Source organism: Phascolarctos cinereus, unplaced genomic scaffold (assembly GCF_003287225.1).
Source record: "Phascolarctos cinereus isolate Bilbo 61053 unplaced genomic scaffold, phaCin_HiC Scaffold_4;HRSCAF=312, whole genome shotgun sequence".
NCBI lineage: Eukaryota > Metazoa > Chordata > Mammalia > Diprotodontia > Phascolarctidae > Phascolarctos > Phascolarctos cinereus.
The window spans coordinates 447,994,197-448,012,152 of NW_027555847.1; the positions used below are offsets into that span (position 1 = coordinate 447,994,197).

At 39.4% G+C, this 17,956-nt stretch overlaps 1 long non-coding RNA gene across 3 annotated transcripts in view; it reads right to left on the reverse strand.

Annotated features, from left to right (window-relative positions):
• Nucleotides 1-17,956, reverse strand: part of LOC110214689 (uncharacterized) — a 129,801-nt gene that overhangs the window by 43,111 nt on the left and 68,734 nt on the right. For 2 of the 3 annotated variants that reach the window (XR_013486202.1, XR_013486203.1), the window contains exon 4: nt 14,274-14,414. This is a non-coding gene — a long non-coding RNA (uncharacterized LOC110214689). Of the gene's footprint in view, nt 1-2,115; nt 3,662-14,273; nt 14,415-17,956 lie in introns of those variants that run through there. The other variant, XR_013486204.1, reaches the window with a different exon arrangement.

Sequence of the window (17,956 nt, forward strand, 5' to 3'; positions counted from 1 at the left end):
AGCTAGGAGAATCATTTCATTCTGGCTATTTTGCCTTTCATGCCATGAATCCCAGTGGAAAGGCACAAGGACATGAGAGGCCTAGATCCAGCTTGAGCCAGGTTCTCCCACACGGCAAGATTTCAGTATGGGACTTAAGATCTGACTCAGCTCAACCTAATCAAAGCTATCTTACTGGGAATGCTACTGATATTCTGACATTGCTAAGATCATTCAGGGAATGGCAGCTAACATTACATTTGGTATTAACAATTTCTGTATTTATATTAATGATTTTTTTCTGTCAGAAGTATAATGGAAAAAGTCAGGATGAGTGCAGTTCTGTGGGAAATAAAGAGCTGGCTGGCCTCGGTAACCTCCTTAAGTGGAGGTTCTGGGAGGAGACATACAACTAGAGGAATGGCTGCAGAGATTTCTGAGTCATGGTGGAGAAGTCTGGAAGATTGCAGCTTGGTGGGAGAGGAGGGGAACTAAGTTATGTTAGAATTCCAGGAAACATGTCAAAATAAGAGAATAGGTCTGGAAATGCCATCTCTAAGACAATAGTGTTGCGGTATGAGAGGTTGAGAGGTTGTGACCCTCAAAGATTGAAGTGCATGGTCATCTGGAATGAATTCACAGACTCAGGCATTCTTTAAGTCAAGGTGATAAAGTTTATTGTTACACTTTTCAGTGGGCAAGGATTCTTAAAGGATCCTGCAACCTTAGAGAGGTACAGTTAAAGTTTATATAGGATAAAATACAATAAAACATGTGCCAAATATGCTAACTAGGGGATTCAGGGTGGGATTAGAGAGTGGTTAAGGAGTGGGCAGTTCTTAAAAGAACATGCACTTCTTGTACCTACTGAGCAGGCGTTTTACCCAGAGTTAACTAGGAAAAGCCCACAAGGGGGGGCCACATGGAGGTGTGGTTTTAGGCCTGCTACGTCACTAAGTAACTGAGAGTTGTCCAGTCTGCCACCAATCAGTGTCTTGTTTGACAATATAGATGTAGGGAGTATACATATATCTTAAGTCTAGAATATAGTTAATGGGGAGCCCAGGATGTAGACAATGAGGTAGGGTGGTAGTATGGATAGTGGGTAAGAATGTCTTTATGACCTAGTGCAAAGCCAGTTCAAACTAATAATTCCCTCAGATGCTGTTTGGAACTGCACCAGGGAAAGAGATAAGGGTCTTGCAGGGGTCCACTCATGAGTAATTGCTAAGCAGAGTGTCTTCGGGCTTGGGAGAAACTGTCAGGGATAGTGTTTCTGAGGCTAGGGAGAAATTGGGGTCCAAGTACAAGCCACCCAAACATAAGCATGCAAGCACCTCATCAATAGGAGCTATGGAAGGAAGCTGCCAGAGTCATGGAAGTGAATGGAGATGAAATATTTTCAGAATTAGGAGAGATGGAAAGATGAGCACATGGAGGGGGCATACTTATAGTTATAGTTAAGCCCAGGAATCCTGATGGAATCTTTATGATGTTTGATCTAAGCCAAGAAGTTTTAGCAGATTATAGCCTGCCCTATAAGACTTTTACAGAACTTGCTGTGACAAAAACTCTGAACCTTAAGCTTTTATTTTTTTATTTTGATTTCCAGACACCACTCAGTGTACCAGAGACTGGCATAGCCAGGTAGCTGATCAACCTGCTCATTCCAGACTAGCAGCAGATTGACCCATGCACTTAAGATATTATACCCCACAAAGTACAAGGTCAGACAAGCTACCCATCCAGGAAAGATTCTATGCCCCTTGAAGAGCCAATTAAACTTAAGAATGGAATAATATCATTGATGCCACTAATTGCAGCAAACTTTGTGGAGACCTTCCAGAGAAAGGAAGAGCATTGAGTCCTTGGAATTCTGGGATTATGAGTTGCTGGAGCCTTGTGTGTCCCCATGCATGTGTCTTACTGCTATTGTATTTCAAATTTGTGCCCACTCTCCTCTCCACAGACTCCATGTGACAGAAGTAAACCAGTGGGGGCTCATGTGTTAGGAGAATAATCAAATGCATAAGGGTATTTGTAGAACCTTTGGAGTACTTATAGCTATACTATTTAGGACTGTTAAAGGAAGACCCCAGGCCCCAAAAGAGGGACCCTAAATGAAACAGAGTCCAATCACAGATTACAAAGTGTTTATTGTCTGAGAAGAAGAATGTGGCGAGAGAAGCTTGCAAGGGATCAGAGAAGGAGCGAGAGTTCTCAGCTGCTCAAAAGGGAGTGGAAAAAGGGTGAGAAAGTATAGTTTCTAGAGGCTTTCAGGTCAGGAGCAAGGGTTAAGGGAGAAGACATCTGTAGACACAATAAGCCAGGCAGCAGGATGTTTAGAAAGTCCCAAACAAAGTCTCGAGTCTGTATCATCGGCTCAAGGTTGCCCTTGAGCTGATCAAAGCTGACTCTGTGGTTTCTGGAAGCTACAGGCATCTCCAAATTTGGCTAGAGTTCACTCTCAAAGGATCACTAGTATGTCAAACATCTCTGGGCTTCAAAAGTCCTTCTAATTGGCCGGTTGTTGTTTTACTCCAATGTTCCACTCCCCTGTAAAGAAGGGAAGCTTCAACATATCTATAGTCATTACAAAGTTCATGTTGACAAGACCTAATCTACTAGTACCATTGTGGGTTGTAGGAATGACCCCACTGGAGGCAGCGCTGACTGAAATAAAAAATAATTTAGAGAAGTTAAAAATATGACTTGGTAGATGAAAATTAAATATGGAACAAAGTGCACAAACTGACATTTTAAAAAGGAAGTCGTTTAATGAATATATAAGTATGTATTATCTGGAGTCAGAGGGACTTTATATAGATTGTGTATTCTTAAAGTCTCATTTTATAGATGATCTAACAAAGACTCAGAGAGGCAATGTAATATGCTGAAGGTCTCATATGTAGTAAGTCTAAGAGCTTGGATTTGAACCAATGTCCTCTGACTTTAGTACTCTTTCAACATTCCACACTGCTTCTTGAAGATGTGTGATATTGGGTGAAGAATTTGGATTAGATTGTCTGTAATGTCCATTCCACCTCCAAATCCCATTGTGTTGTGATCCTTGAAGTCCCTTCAGGTTCTAACATTCTAAGCTTCTCAAGGGTTGGTGGATTTGGTTGTCTTCCTCCACCCCCTCCCCCCAACCCAAGCCCCTCGGATAAATGATGTAATTATAGAAAGTAAAGGGCAGATGACCAAGGTAGATAGGCATTTATATGGTGATGAAGTGTATAGATGTTTCTGTATACTGTCAACCCTCTATAAAACATGAAATGTTCTCTGACTGAATTTCAAGGGAAGTTGGCCATTGTTGGGAAAGATTGGCCATGTACTAGATGGCCTTATAACCCTAAGACAGTTCAAGAGTTTGAGATGTTCAAGACAGAAAGCAGCTTTGCAGAATATGACTCCTGTGCCCCTACCAGAGGGTGTAAAGGGGGAAGAGGATTTTTCTTCCTCCTTCATTCCCCAGCATGGCATCTTGCACCTACTTGTCCAGTAAGCGATATCACATCTTATATTAAACAGTTTGAGAGAGTTCAAGGCATAGTTGAGTTGAAGGGTGTCATGGAGTCAGCTAGAACCAGCTTAGCAGACTGTTAAATTTTCGGTACTTTAGAAACAGGCAGATGCTATAAACGGGCTTGGTATATTGTCCTCTTGATTGTCTAGACTTAAGAAAATGATGGAGAAAATATTAATAATGCAGGTTAAACCTAAAAATGTGTTGTGGGTAATGTTTTCTGGTGTTTTTTTCTTTTTTTCTTTTTTTTTTTGCAGGGAGAAGCAGTTGTTAAACACCTACCAGCACACCCCTGGACACATCTATCCAGGGAGCAGACATACAGATTCTCTATGTAGATACAGTCACAGAAAAAGAGCTTCAAAGAGTGTGACCTCTGGCAACTGAGAAGAGTTATGGATTCAAGAAAGAATTGGTTCTGGCAACTGGTCATACAGCTATAGAAAGGAGCAGACCCAAGGAGCTCAGCTGAGCAATTCATCCAAGCAGAGATGCCACCTCTAGTGGGGAGCAGCATGAGGGCTTCATGCAGAGGGAAAGGACATTGGGACCCTCTAGTATCAGAGGCGTGAATTGCCTTGACCACATACATTCTCAATAGTTGTGTCTCGCTCTCAGTGTGCAGGCTTTGTGTCTACTCTTCCCACAGATGCTGTGTGTATTTGGGGGAAAATACAACCCACCCTTTTGGGGGGAATTTTTTGTAGTTGGTATTATTACTATGCTGTTTTGTAAATGCCTTTGCTTTGAGCTAATTGTGTCTTTATTAAATGTAGGCTCACAGGTGGGGACCTTATGGAGTACCTCATCTTTGAACCTGTGCAAGCTGTCAGCTCTTTGGGGAGCCAACCTACAAACCTATGACTGTCAGTTTGGGAAGGTACCCCAAATGGGATGCCACATTTCCTTATAATTTCTCTCTGTTCTTGTGACGGTACAGTGCTGGGAGGACAGAAGTAGCCTTAAATTAGCTAATGCTAACACTTAATCTTCTATTTGGAGGAAAAGAAGAATTCTTGGTAAAAAATCTTATGAATAGCAGAGAAGCCTGAATAGTACATATGAAGTTACTTATAATGTACCTATAGGTGCTTTCTCCTATTCTATTTAGATGCCTTTCCATTTTCCCTTTTCATTCATATGTCTTTTACATGGCCAGTATCTAATTATTCAAATTAATAATTCCCTCATAAAGGGCCACAGAGGTCTAGTCTCATGTTCCTAATATCTTTGCAGCTATGATGATAGCTTTATTGAACTCTGGCTTATTTATTATGATTCATTCATGGTATGCAGCATTTTTTAACAAAGAAAATTGCTAAACATGATAGAAATTTGTACACCACCTCAATGTGGGCAAGGTCTACATACACATGAGTAGCAATTACAAATAAGGGAAATGAGAGTCTCTTCCCAGGCCAAGTTTGTACTATTTTATCCATTGTAGGACTGAGTAAATCAGAATTAGTGTGAAAGGTGGTGGAAGGAGTCAAGGGGGAGGAGACGGGGAGGCACAAATAACTCCCAATGAGAAAGAAACAAACTCTAATGTGTCAGGGGTTGATCTGTGGGGAAGTAGGAACTACATTTGCATAATTTGGCAAGATGACTAGGGGAAAGGGCAAGAAATGGAAAAAGTATACACAAGTGATTGGGAACTCAGGGGAAAACTAAAGAACTGCCCCAGAAGGACTAGGGTAAAGAGAAAGTCAACTTTGTACTGATTAGAAATGTTTTAGGACATGGCCTTCTCTAGGGATATAGTAGGTCACTGTTTTCTTATTTGGCTAAGTTTGGAAGGAGAAAGAAATGCATCATATAAATCTAGGATACAATGATGGAAAGGGAACAGGAAAAAATCTTTAACCTCAGAAGACTTTCCCAGGTGAGGACTTTATTCTTTAGTTTAATGGTTATCCTCTGAATTAGAATGACAAAGAATTAGGAAATGTCTCCAAAGAATACTAAGGATATTCTTAGAGTAGTATCCGAAGGACATAACCTAAGCAACTCTTGAATATGCAGAATATGGAGATCTTCTATCTGAGTACCCTTTGTCCCAAGGAAAGCTAAAAACTGTCTACTTGATTAGACCGTCATCATGAGTTACTACAATCAAAAATATTCTTTGCCTGGTGACCAAGGCCTGGGTGATGCCACTCCAGATTTAAAGAGTTGGGTCCTTACCAGACAGACATACTTTCTTTCTCCAGTCTGGTTCCATTTTGGAAATCATTTTAGCTTGGTAATACCTGCCAAAACTTGTATTTTGCTGACGTAGCTTTCTAGAATCCAAAGTCATGTCTTGATCTTATATTGTCTATGCCATCAGGGTAAGACTTCAGAGGAGAAACTCTTTAATGGGAACTTCAGGTCAGTTTTTAGGATCAATACTTAAAAATAATACATTCTGCAATGTACACACAAGCTCACAAGCTCCCTCCTGCCCCTAATTTCTACCTAGGGGACAAAATATGTTAGCTTTTATAATGCACAAAAATACAATAGAAGGTAAAAGGGATATCTTCAGAAATTTATTTCATGTTTAAAAAAATGACTTTCTTAATACTTTGATTCTGCAATGGATTTGCAATCTGATCCATGAGGGTGTTCCTCATAACAATGCAAATCACAATCCACACATGCCTATTAATCCTGTGTGACTCTTGTCACACTAGGCCTTCCTTGTGTTCTCTTGACACTGTGAAAGTATCAATGGAGAACACAATTTGCCCATCAGTTATTATTCACTCTTGCTATGAATCTACCATTATGATGCTGAAACATAACAAATGGTTAATCTACTCATGGGCCACCAAGAGTTGACTAATATTTCCATTGCAAAGTACTGTGATTGTTTTACTAGACTGGCAGAAACTTTTATTTATGTTCTTTACCATGCATGTGCATCAAAGCTCACTGTTAACACTCCTTTATGTAATTAATTCATACCCTTATTAAACCTTCCCCCTCATGTACAATGTGCTATGCTAGACTGAGTGGGAACTACAAAGCTTAATAATATCTTCCTCTGTTCTCAAGGAGCTGAGTCAATGCAAATTATTTTTGGTATATTACAACCTATACTCTGAGGCAGCATGGAATAATGGATGGATCTATTGGACTTTGAGTCTGAAAGAATATGGCTCAGATCGCACCTCAAACATTTACTGGCTGTGTGACTATGGGAAAGATGCAACTTCTCAGACTCAGTTTGCAATTTTTAAAATGGGAATAAATATTGTATCAGGTACCTAAAAATAGGTAACATTTATATTGGTAGTAGAAACTAGAGCTCTGTACTTGGGAGTCAGGAAAACCTGAGTGCTAATCCTGTCTTGAATATTTATTAGCTGTGTAAGACAGGGTAAGTCCCTCAACCCCTGTTTTGTTTTTTTTTTTCAGTTTCCTTATCTGAAATATGGGAATATTATTAGCACCTACCTTCCAGGATTCTTTGGAAGATGAAATGAGATTACACACACACACACACACACACACATATGTATTTTTTTACATATATGTAAGTAAAATACATGTGTGTGTTTGTGTATGTATATATCTATATTTAAAATTTTATGCTCAAAACAACCCTGGAAGGTAGGTGCTATTATCATCCATATATATGTGTTTATATGTGCGTATGTGTATAAACTATATATAGATACATGTGTATGTATCTATATATAGAAAGAGATCTATCTATATGTATATATATAGAAATACATATATAGCTATCTCTGTATATATGTATGTATATATATATATATATATATATATATACATATGTATATATACATCATACTTTGCAAACCTTAAAGCATTGTATTAACAATAGCTATTATCTCTATACAAATTTTCAAAGTGTTTTCCATGTATCATTTCATTTGATCCTTGCAACAACCCTGGGAGGTAGGTCCAGGGACATATAGCTAAGCAGTATCTAAAGTGAGATTTGAGCTCAGGTCTTGATTCAAGGTCCAACATGCTATCCAATGCACCACCTACCTCCCTCCTAGGGTTGTTATATCTCAAATAAGAAAACGTAAGCCAATGCTTTGCCAACTCTAAAGCACAGTAGAAGAGTATGCTTTTATTGTGTGTAACATTGTATTATCAGAAGGTGGTTTCTCCCTGTGCTTGTCAGTGTAAGCATTCTAATTTGGGTAAAACATTCCCATTTCTTCCTTGAGTGTTCTCTGGAGGCTCATAGTGATGTTCTGCCAGGATTTCCTCTGAGTTTATTTCTCAACCTCAGTAAGAATGCCTAATGTTATACAAAAAGTGCTCTTGGGTAGAGCATTCCCATGGCTGCAGATGGCCATGTCTGATTTGGCTCAGCAATATGTTTTACTAGCAGATAAGAACATTCCTGAAAATCAGTTATCACCCACAGTAAGATACTATCTTATTATTATACACTTATCAGAACAAAAGACTTACCATCTGGAATGGTTAGGATTTGCCTCTAAGGAAATATGAAACAAGACCCCCACCCTCCAGGAGCCACAAGACAAGAAATAAAATCATTCAATGATAAGGCAAGGTAACGTCTGATTAGGGACCAAGATGAATGATCCAGGTATTGAGTTACAAGAGTTTGGCAGGAGGGGAGATTTGTTGGAATAATATGAGGGCTTTGCTATATGAGCCCTCTGGAAGTAAGCGAAGCTTAACTTGAGCCCTGAATGATAAGATGGAAAGGCATAAAGAAGACGCAGGGCAGGAAATATTCCAGACAGTGGAGACTAGCCTGAGTGAGGGTCTTTTATTGAACCTATGATGATATGCTGGGCAGGAAGAAGATATTTGAGTAGAGTTGGGGGTTTGTGTTGAAAGTAGTAAAAGTAAGGTTGGATAGATTGGGTGGGACCAGATTACAAAGAGCTTTGGGAGTCAGGAAGATATAAGGACTTAGAACTTGGTGTCCTGTAGGTCCCCAAATGCCTGTTTTTGAGCCAAAGAGTGACATGAAAATTGGTGTTCTTAAATTGTGTCTGAAAGTGGCAGATGAGGTCATTTGGATGGAGGAGAATTTAGCTAGGAGGTTGTTCTTACATGCTATGATTCAGGTGCAAGATGGCAATGATTTGGACTAGCTGAGAGGTTCTGTTGGAATGGAGAAAAAGGAAGAAAGAAAAACATCAACAATATCACTGAATTAAAGTTCAGTCACCCGCAACCTAGTGTGGTAGAAATAGAAAAGGTGGGGGCAGCTAGGTGGCACAGTGGATAGAGAACTGGCCCTGGAGTCAGGAGGACTTGAGTTCAAATGCAGCCTCAGACACAAAATATTCACTAGTTGTGTGATCCTGGGCAAGTAACTTAACCCCATTGCCTAGACAAAAAAAAAAAGAAGGAAAGAAAGAAAGAAAGAAAAAAAGAAATAGAAAAGGCGCTCAATTTAGAGCTTGAGTACAGGGATTTAAAATCCTAGTTCTGCAATGATTTTCTGAGCTTGTCTTGGAAATTTATCTTTTAAAGAGTCAGATTTGAAGGTAGAAGATAGATTTTTGACAGGGTTCTGTGACTTCTCACACCTATATGACTTTGGATAAGTCATTTCACTTGTCTGGGCCTTGGTTTCTTTTGCCTTCATCTGTAAAGTGTGAGCTAAATGATCTCTGAGGTGCTTTCCAGGTCTAAATATGTGATCCTAATGAAACAATCAATTCAGCAAACATTTATTAAATGTCTGTGATATTTAAAACACAGAAAATCTTCACATGGAGGCATTGGGGGAAAAGACTATTAGAAATCCCAGAAGTCATTCAGAATAGGCTAACTAGGATGGTGAGGAGACTATATAAGTCATACTATTAATAATTAATAACTAGTAATAATTAGTTGTTTAGCCTAGAAAAGAGTGGATGGTGGGGCATAATATCTGTTCAGTATTTGAAAGAGTAAGAAAGAAAGCATAGAGTTGTCTTGCTCATTCCCAGACTGCAGAACTAGGAGCCATATATGGAAGTTATGAGAAGCTTGAGGAAAGAAAACATCTTTCGAACTACGAGAGCTGTACAGCAGTAGTAGCATGGTCTGTCTTGGTAATGAGGGAGCCCTGCCTCCTTAGGAGTCTTTTGGTAGAATCTGGATGACGGGGAGGCAGTGGGGGCAATTCCCCTGTGTATGTACAAGTTGGACTAAGTCCTTTCTAACCTCATTTCTGTGGAAACTGGTTGTGCACATGCATTTATTGTCTATTGTTGAGTTGTTTTTCAGTTGTGTCCAACTCTTCATCATCCCATTTGAGGTTTTCTTGGCAAAGATACTGGAGTGGTTTGCCATCTCCTTCTCTGGATCATTTTTATAAATGAGAAACTGAACCAAACAGGTAACTGACTTGCCCAGGGTCACACAGCTAGTAAGTGTCTGAAGCTGGATTTGGACACTGGAAGAGGAGTCTTTCTGACTCTAGGCCTGGTGTTCTATCCGCTGTGACACCTACTATTGCCTATAATTCCCAGCTAAAGATCATGACAGCAACTTAAGCGCCATCCAGCTGAAGATAAGAAACATCTTTCCTGCAGTTAGGTCCAGTTGCTGGAATCACACAATGCCATGCTTTGTTTTGCGTGTCTCATAAGAAGGTGGAAGAGTAGACACATTGAGAGACTGTTCCAGCCTTGAATGAATTCTACTTCCTCCACCAAGTCTTCTCCAGAGAAGAGGAATAGGTATTTCTTTCCCCATCCTTTGCTCTACTCATGCATTTCTGTCATAGGGTTGTTGCGGTCTAAGAGGTTGAGAGGCTGTGACCCCTCAAAGACTGAAGTACATGACGGGTCGTCCAAAATGAATTCACAGACTCAGGCATTCTTTAAGTCAAGGTGGCAAAGTTTAGTGTTACGCTTTTCAGCGGGCAAGGATTCTTAAGGATTCCTGCAACCTTAGAGAGGTATAGTTAAAGTTTACATAGGATAAAATACAATAAAACATGTGCCAAATATGCTAACTCGGTGATTCAGGGTGGGATTAGGGAGTAGTTAAGGAGTGGTCAGTTCTTAAAAGAACATGCACTTCTTGTACCTACTGAGCAGGCGTTTTACCCAGAGTTCACTAGGAAAAGCCCACAAGGGGGGGCCACATGGAGGTGTGGTTTTAGGCCTGCTATATCACTAAGTTAACTAGAGTTCAGGGTAACTGAGAGTTGTTCAGTCTGCCACCAATCAATGTCTTGTTTGACAAGACAGATGTAAGGAGTATACATATGTCTTAAGTCTAGAATACAGTTAATGAGGAGCCCAGGATGTAGATAATGAGGTAGGGCGGTAGTATGTCTTTATGACCCAGTGCAAAGCCAGTTCAAACTAATAATTCCTTCAAGTGCTGTTTGGAATTGCACCAGGGAGAGAGATAAGGGTCTTGCTGGGGCCCACTCATGAGTAATTGCTAAGCACAGTGTCCTTGGGCTGGGGAGAAACTGTCAGGGACAGTGTTTCTGAGGCTAGGGAGAAATTGGGGTCCAAGCACAAGCACCCAAACATAGGCACCCAAGCACCCCATCAGGGCCACAGACTCTGAAATCCTTACGTAATCTTATTTATTTAATTATTTATTTATTTCTGAGCCTGGTTCTTATTGACTTCATCTGAATGTTTGGGCTCTTTTTCATGGCCTCAATTAAAGAAATTTAATTTCAACAAACATAAGTTAAATGCCAGTGATCCCTCAGGATTATCATAACTTCAGGGATGTACATTCCATTCAGAGACCAAAGATTTGCATCAAAGAAGGGAGTGAACACCCATATAGCAAATATGGTCCCCTATTGCTTGCTCTATATACTCTGTTACTCCCTACAGTACAATTTACTGGGTGGAACTGTCCAGGAGAAGGGCAGCAAAAAGAATGGAGGATTAGCTTTTCCTTGAAGTCAGAAGATGGACAGATATTTCAAGTTGGAAGGAACCCTAAAGGTCAACTAGCCCTACTATCTCATTTAAGCGAAGAGGAAACTGAGGGCCCAGAGAAGGCATGACTCTTACCTAAGATGATGTAAGTAGAAGAAAGCAGAGTCAGCATTCAAACCTAGCTCCTCTTACCTTAAATCCCACATTCTTTCCACCAGGTAGACAATTGCTGCCTCCCCTGTTCCTTATTTTGTGTCTTCCCAAATACCAGTCACAAGTAGGAGTCTCTTTTTAGCCTCAGGGCACATGCATACTCTTCTCAAATTATCTCCCCAAATGTCCCTTTTTTGGATTCTTCCTGCAGAGCTCTGCTACCACTCCTAACCTCCTTGAAGCAGAGAGAGCTTTTCCAAAGCTTCCACTTTCTTTTTCCTATTTAGCAAAACATAGATAGCTAGAAGAATTAGATCTAAAACTTCTCTTTCTTGCATTTCCTTCCTGCCTCCATAAAGCACTCCTATAGAGTTTAACCTGCTTTGTAAAATACTTTTCCAGAAAAGTTTCTCTAATGCTTCCAGAAGTGACTTTTATGGTTTTAATCAAAAGAGCCTTTTTTGGAAGCAAGGAGACTGCTGTTTTTGTCCAGGTTCTGTCATCATTTGTCTGGGCATTAGTATCCTCATCTTTAAAATGGCCAAATTAGCAAGGCAGCTAGGTGGCACAGGGAATAGGGCACTTGCCCTGCAGTCAGGAGGACCTGAGTTCAAATTACACTTCAGATCTTACTAGCTGTGTGACCCTGGGCAAGTGATTTAACCCCAATTACCTAAAAAAATTGTCCAGGTTGGACTAGATAATCTTGAAGGTCCCTTCCAATTTGAACATTCTATTATGGATGAAAATTCTGATAGTACATATACCTATTCTGGAGCTCTTTTGGGGTGTTGGAAGGGGGAGCTCAGCTTTTCATCACATAGAGCACAGTAGTGTCTGAGAACCATTCTTTGGTTAATCCATAGGAACTAGTTAAGTTTCACCAAATGTTAGCTAAGAATCTTCTATGGGGAAGATGAAAGATTTCATAGTATAATTAGGTTGATCACCAGCTTTGGAGTTGGTAAAAACTGTTCAAATCCTTCATCTGATACTTATTAGCTCTATGACTATGGAGTCTACATTCAGTGCCTTAGGCTGCTTTCTAAAACCATAGTTAGAGATAGATTGCCAGGGTGCATCAGCTGAGTGAGTCTTCCACATGAGCAATCCCTCCCACTGTTGAAATCACAAAGATATACAAGATTTTGTGTTAAATTTTTGGAATTCAAAGATGAACGACCTCATGATCTCTTATTCTCAAGTAACTTTTAATCAGGAGGAAGAGAGCGAATGAGGGAGAGAGGGAAGGAGAGAAGGAAGGAAAGAAGGAAGAGAGGAAGAGAGGGAGGAAAGGAGGGAGGGAAGAAGGAATTTATTAAGCATCTACAATGTTCCAGGCACAGTAGTAAGCCTGGGGCATGTGCCTTCCCTCTCCCTTTCTCCATAAGCTTTTAGGAACCTTTTATGGGAAGAAAGGTTCCCGGTTTGAGATCCAGAATACAAGCAAAAAGAAAGTGTTCCTGTCCTCACAGACCTTACATTCTAACAGGGGAAGATAATACATAAAAGGAAACTGAAGTGGGGATGGGGAAAGGGGAAGGAAGTAAGGTGCTCAGTTAGAGGTCCAGAATATCAGAAAAGACCAGGAGGAGAATGAAGACAGGCTGACTTGGTCCTTTCCACAAAATGGTTGGTGAGAAGCAGAGTGGGCCTTGTGGAATATTCCTGGGTGAACAGGACATAGGAGTGATGGGCTGTTGCAAGGGCTAGGAGCACACAGCACTTAGAGATGTTGTAGGATGAGCCAGAAGGAGAGAAGGCACGGTTTTTGAAGTCTGGCAAGTCAGGGTCAGTCCCAAGAGGGTCATAGCTCTGGAAGGCTTGTCTTCAGGCTCCAGAGTATATTGTCTCCCCACTCTGAGGATACTTGAAGGCAGAGACTGTCTTATTTTTATGTTTGTATCACCATTACTTTGCTCAGAGTTTGGCACACAGTAGATGTTCAGTAGATGCTTTTTCACTCATTTGCTCATTCAAATAATGCTGTGAATATGCATATAATTCTCATAAAATGTCATTTATTTTCTGTTTCCCTCATCCCTAGAATATCAAGTGTAAGAAGACCCCTACTCTAATTCCTCTCACTAATTTATGATTAGAACATTAAAGAAGTTTACAAATGCTAATATTTCCATTTTGATTTAAGGTTTAAATTATAATATATACTCCAACAGTAATGCTGAAAATTGAATATGACTGAAATTTGACTGAAAATTGAATATGAATTTAAATGGCAATGAACAATTCTGGGAGTATTTTTTTTGGTTGTTCTTGACCTATTACATACATTCTCTGGAAACACTCTTCTCAGTGATTTCTCTCTAAATAGCCTTATTTTCCTCATTAGAAGTGGCAGCAGAATTTTAGTCTCATTATTCAGCAATTGGGCATACTTCCTTTTTTCCATTTCAAAACTGTCAGAAAAATACCTTCATTTCCTCCAAAAGAAGTAAACATAGGCAAAGGTCAGAATGAAACAATGATCTGGAGCTACAAGAAGTAGAGCAAAGTACAATGCCAAATTGGCTAAATGAGAATGAGCCATTTGTCTAAACTAGGGTAGGGACACAGGCATATCAATACTATGCAGACATTACAGCCAGGTCCCCAAATCATTATGTACTCATCAATCATCCTTCCTCATTTATTGGGATTCATATTCAACAAACATTAATTTTATGTTTGTAAATGTTCAAGGCAATGTGTTAGATGCTGAAGTAGATACAAAATAAATAAGATATAGATCTTACCCCCAAGTTGTTTGCAGTCTAGTGTGGGATATAAATAAGAGCACCAGGCTTCATGTGTTTAGGTTAACTCCTTCCTGAATTCTGTACTCTTTTCTTTGAAGGCCAATTTCTTAGATGAATTCAGTTCAGAGCAATGTTCTCCTGTCAGAAGGAAAAGTTTTCTTTCTGTATTATCAAAGGCTGAGCAGAAAAGACATTGAGGTCACTGTCAAATGCATGTAAACACTTTAAAATAAGTACATTAAAATAGTTATCATGTAAATTTGAATTTTTGATTGGAAACGATTAAATACTTAAAAAAAGACGTTCCTTAGAACTGAATGCCTGAAGGTTCTGGAAGGCCTGTGAGGTAGCAGCATTGGTATCCTTAGAGTGAGGATCACAACTAGCAGGTGAACCATCTGCGTTGGAAATGGAGAAACACACCAGGTGAAGATTTGGAGAATCTGGAGGATTTGGAGAAGCAGTCCCCTTAAGGAGGAGGCGCTTTCAGGGAGTGTGAGACTTCATGGCAGAGAGAAGTGATGGTTATGGATTTTAAAAAAGGAGCAGATCCTGGAAGCCCAGAATAGTGAGGAGCAAGCTATTTAGTCCAGATGTAGCTGTGAATTTTGTGAGAACTCAACAGAGAAATACAGGACTTCCAGGCTCAACAGAACCAAGAGTTATCCTTTGACACACTTGTTGCCTACACATGTGCCTTGCTACCACTGTAGTACAAGTGTGATTCCACTTTCCCCATGGGCACAGTGTATATTAATATATAAAACCTTGGACTGTTGGGGCAGACAGTTTTTGTTATGCCTTTTGAATGAAAGACTTTGCTAAGAGCTAATTGAGTCTACTAGCTGATTATTGATGAAAGCATGCATGTGGGGCTCTGGCACTAGGGCCAGAGCCTCACAGAGACACTCAGAGATTCTGAGGTAGCAGTCACCTTCTAGGCACCTAACCTCCAAGTGAGTGCAAGTTAGGAGAGAAATCTGGGGGTGGAGGGGGAGATAGGGGTAACATGAATATATGCAAAATGAAAACAAGGTTATTTTGAGAGTCAAGGCACTGACAAATGGGGGTGGGGAGCAGGAATGGCTTTATGAAGAAGGTGGTACTAGACCTGCTTTAGTCTTCCTCACCAGAAACTCTCTACACCCATAAAAGTGCAGGTCCAGTCAAAGGGAAAAAAACAAACAAACAACATTTACTGAGACACTTAGTTTATACTTTTCTTTAATTTTAATAGAATTTATTATAAACTCATTAAATATAAAATTCAAATAAACAAAATAAAAAATTAAATCACATATAAAACTATAAGCTTCAAACAATTTGTAGTCAGTTAACAAAAATGAACATGGTGAGAGATTCTAATAAATTAAGCGAACGCTATATTTGCTTCTGTCTCTTCCAATCTTTTTTTCTGTTTATTATTGTATTTTGTTGATGTTAGTTATTCTTCATAGTTGTCAGTTTTGATTCTTCTTTCTTTACTCTACATCATTTCATTGAAATCTCTTCATATTTCTTTTTAGTCTTCATATTTATAATTTATTAGAACATGTAGCTTTCTACAAGATTGCACATATACTTAGAAACTTAATGAGCTTTTTCAGGTGGTAATGATTGCCAAACATACATGATTCCTTTATATAGGTGTTAGCTTTAAATTTCTTCCTCAAAACCTATTACAGACCAACATACTCATTTTATTCTTAACAACCATAAACTGACACATTTTACTATAGGCTAAAAAGGCTCCTATTTATATTAATTCAGTAAGTGTCACTGGACTTTGTAGAGAATCCTGACCAAGCTGTTTCTTCACTCATAAACTTGCATTGAATAAGTAGTCCTTTAGACATAAAGAAAATGCTATTTACCTAACAAAATGTTGCTTGACTAATTTTTACCCTATTATCAGTGGATTTGCTCTGAGCCAGAGTCATAACTATGGCAGGGCAAAGGGGGCTTTGCCTCGGGGCACCAAAATTTAGAGGGCAAAAAAATTTAATACATGACTAAAGAAACCAACCCTTCTTACAACTCAATGCCTTTTTTCTTCATTACTAGTGTCATCCGTACATCATGAATTATAAAGTTGACTTGAGGGCAAAACTGATGCTCCTTGCTCTGGGAGCATGTAACATGTTACATGCTCTGGGTGCCAAAGTTGCTAGTTTTTCTCTGCTCTGATCTCTTTCACTTGATTCTTTCTTCTTGTCTACTGAACACATTTGCAGAATGGCCAAGGTCTCTTGTTTAAGTTGACCATGAAATACTATAAAACCAATTGGTGACAAAGTGATTGAAACAGGAATCTCAGTCCTGGTGGTACTAACGATCTAAGCCAACTCGCCATGGGCTTGTCCCCAAACAGGAGACAATGAGGCACAGTGGCCAGGGACAAAAAACCCATGTTTGAATATGACTTTGTTACTTTCTACCTCTGTGATCTTTAAGGCCTCAGTTTCCTCCGTTCTAAAATGAGGGAAAGGGACTAGATAGCCACTGAGATTCCTTCTGGTTCTAATTTTAATATCCTAAAAATTCCCTTCCTTGTAAAATGTAGGTCTTCAATAATAATAACTGACATTTATAAGACACTTAAAGGTCTGCAAGATGCTTCAAGTGCATCATCTAATTTTAGCCACACAAGAGCCCTATAACAAAGGTACTAAGATAGGATTATTCCCATTTTACTTGTGAGGACACTGAGGCTTAGAGAAGTTTAGTTACTTATTCATGATCATAAAGCTACTACTAAGTGTCAGAGGTAGGATTTTAACCCAAGTCTTCTGGACTCCATTTCAATGACTATACACTAAAGGATGATCTTCTAGTAGGGGAAATTATGACTTGGGCAGTTCAGGGTCTGATGAGTAGTTTATCACATAAATTTAATTATCTCTATGGGTAAGAACATATTAGGGACTTCGGCACACTTTTGAGGGGTCTGTAAAAATTGTCAAGTCATTTAAGACTTTTTCATTCTTCATTTAAAAGGCAACTATATTGGGAAGGTTGAAACATTACTCATTATTTTAATAAAAATCCTAGATGCAGGGACACCTAGGTGACACAATGGATTGAGCACTGGGCCTGGGGTTAGGAAGACCCAAATTCAAATCCTGCCCCAGATACTAGCCGTGTGACCCTGGACAAGTTGCTTAACTTCTATTTGCCTCATTTTTCTCAATTATAAAATGGTCCCATTAATGGCACTTACCTCCCAAGGTTGTTGTGAGGATAAAATAACACAATATTTGAAAAGCATTTAGCACAATGACTGGCACATAGTAGGTGATATATAAATGCTGGGTTAGTGGATGTAGTGCAGTGGATAGAGTGCTAGGCCTGAAGTCAGGAAGATTCATCTTTGTTCAAATCTGGTTTCAGATACTTAGAAGTTATGTTACCCTGGGCAAGTCACTTAACCTTGCTTGCATCAGTTTCCTCATCTGTAAAATGAGCTGGAAAAGGAAATAGCAAACCACTCCACTATCTTTGCCAAGAAAACTCCAAATAGGGTCACTAAGAATTGAGAAATGACTGAAAAAAAGTGAGCTATTATTATTATGAGATGCACAACAGTGGGAAAATATGCCATTCTTCCTCCACCATAAATAATACTTGGAATTAACGAATTTTAAAAGCAATTTAATTTGTATTTACTTAGCTGTCTCTGT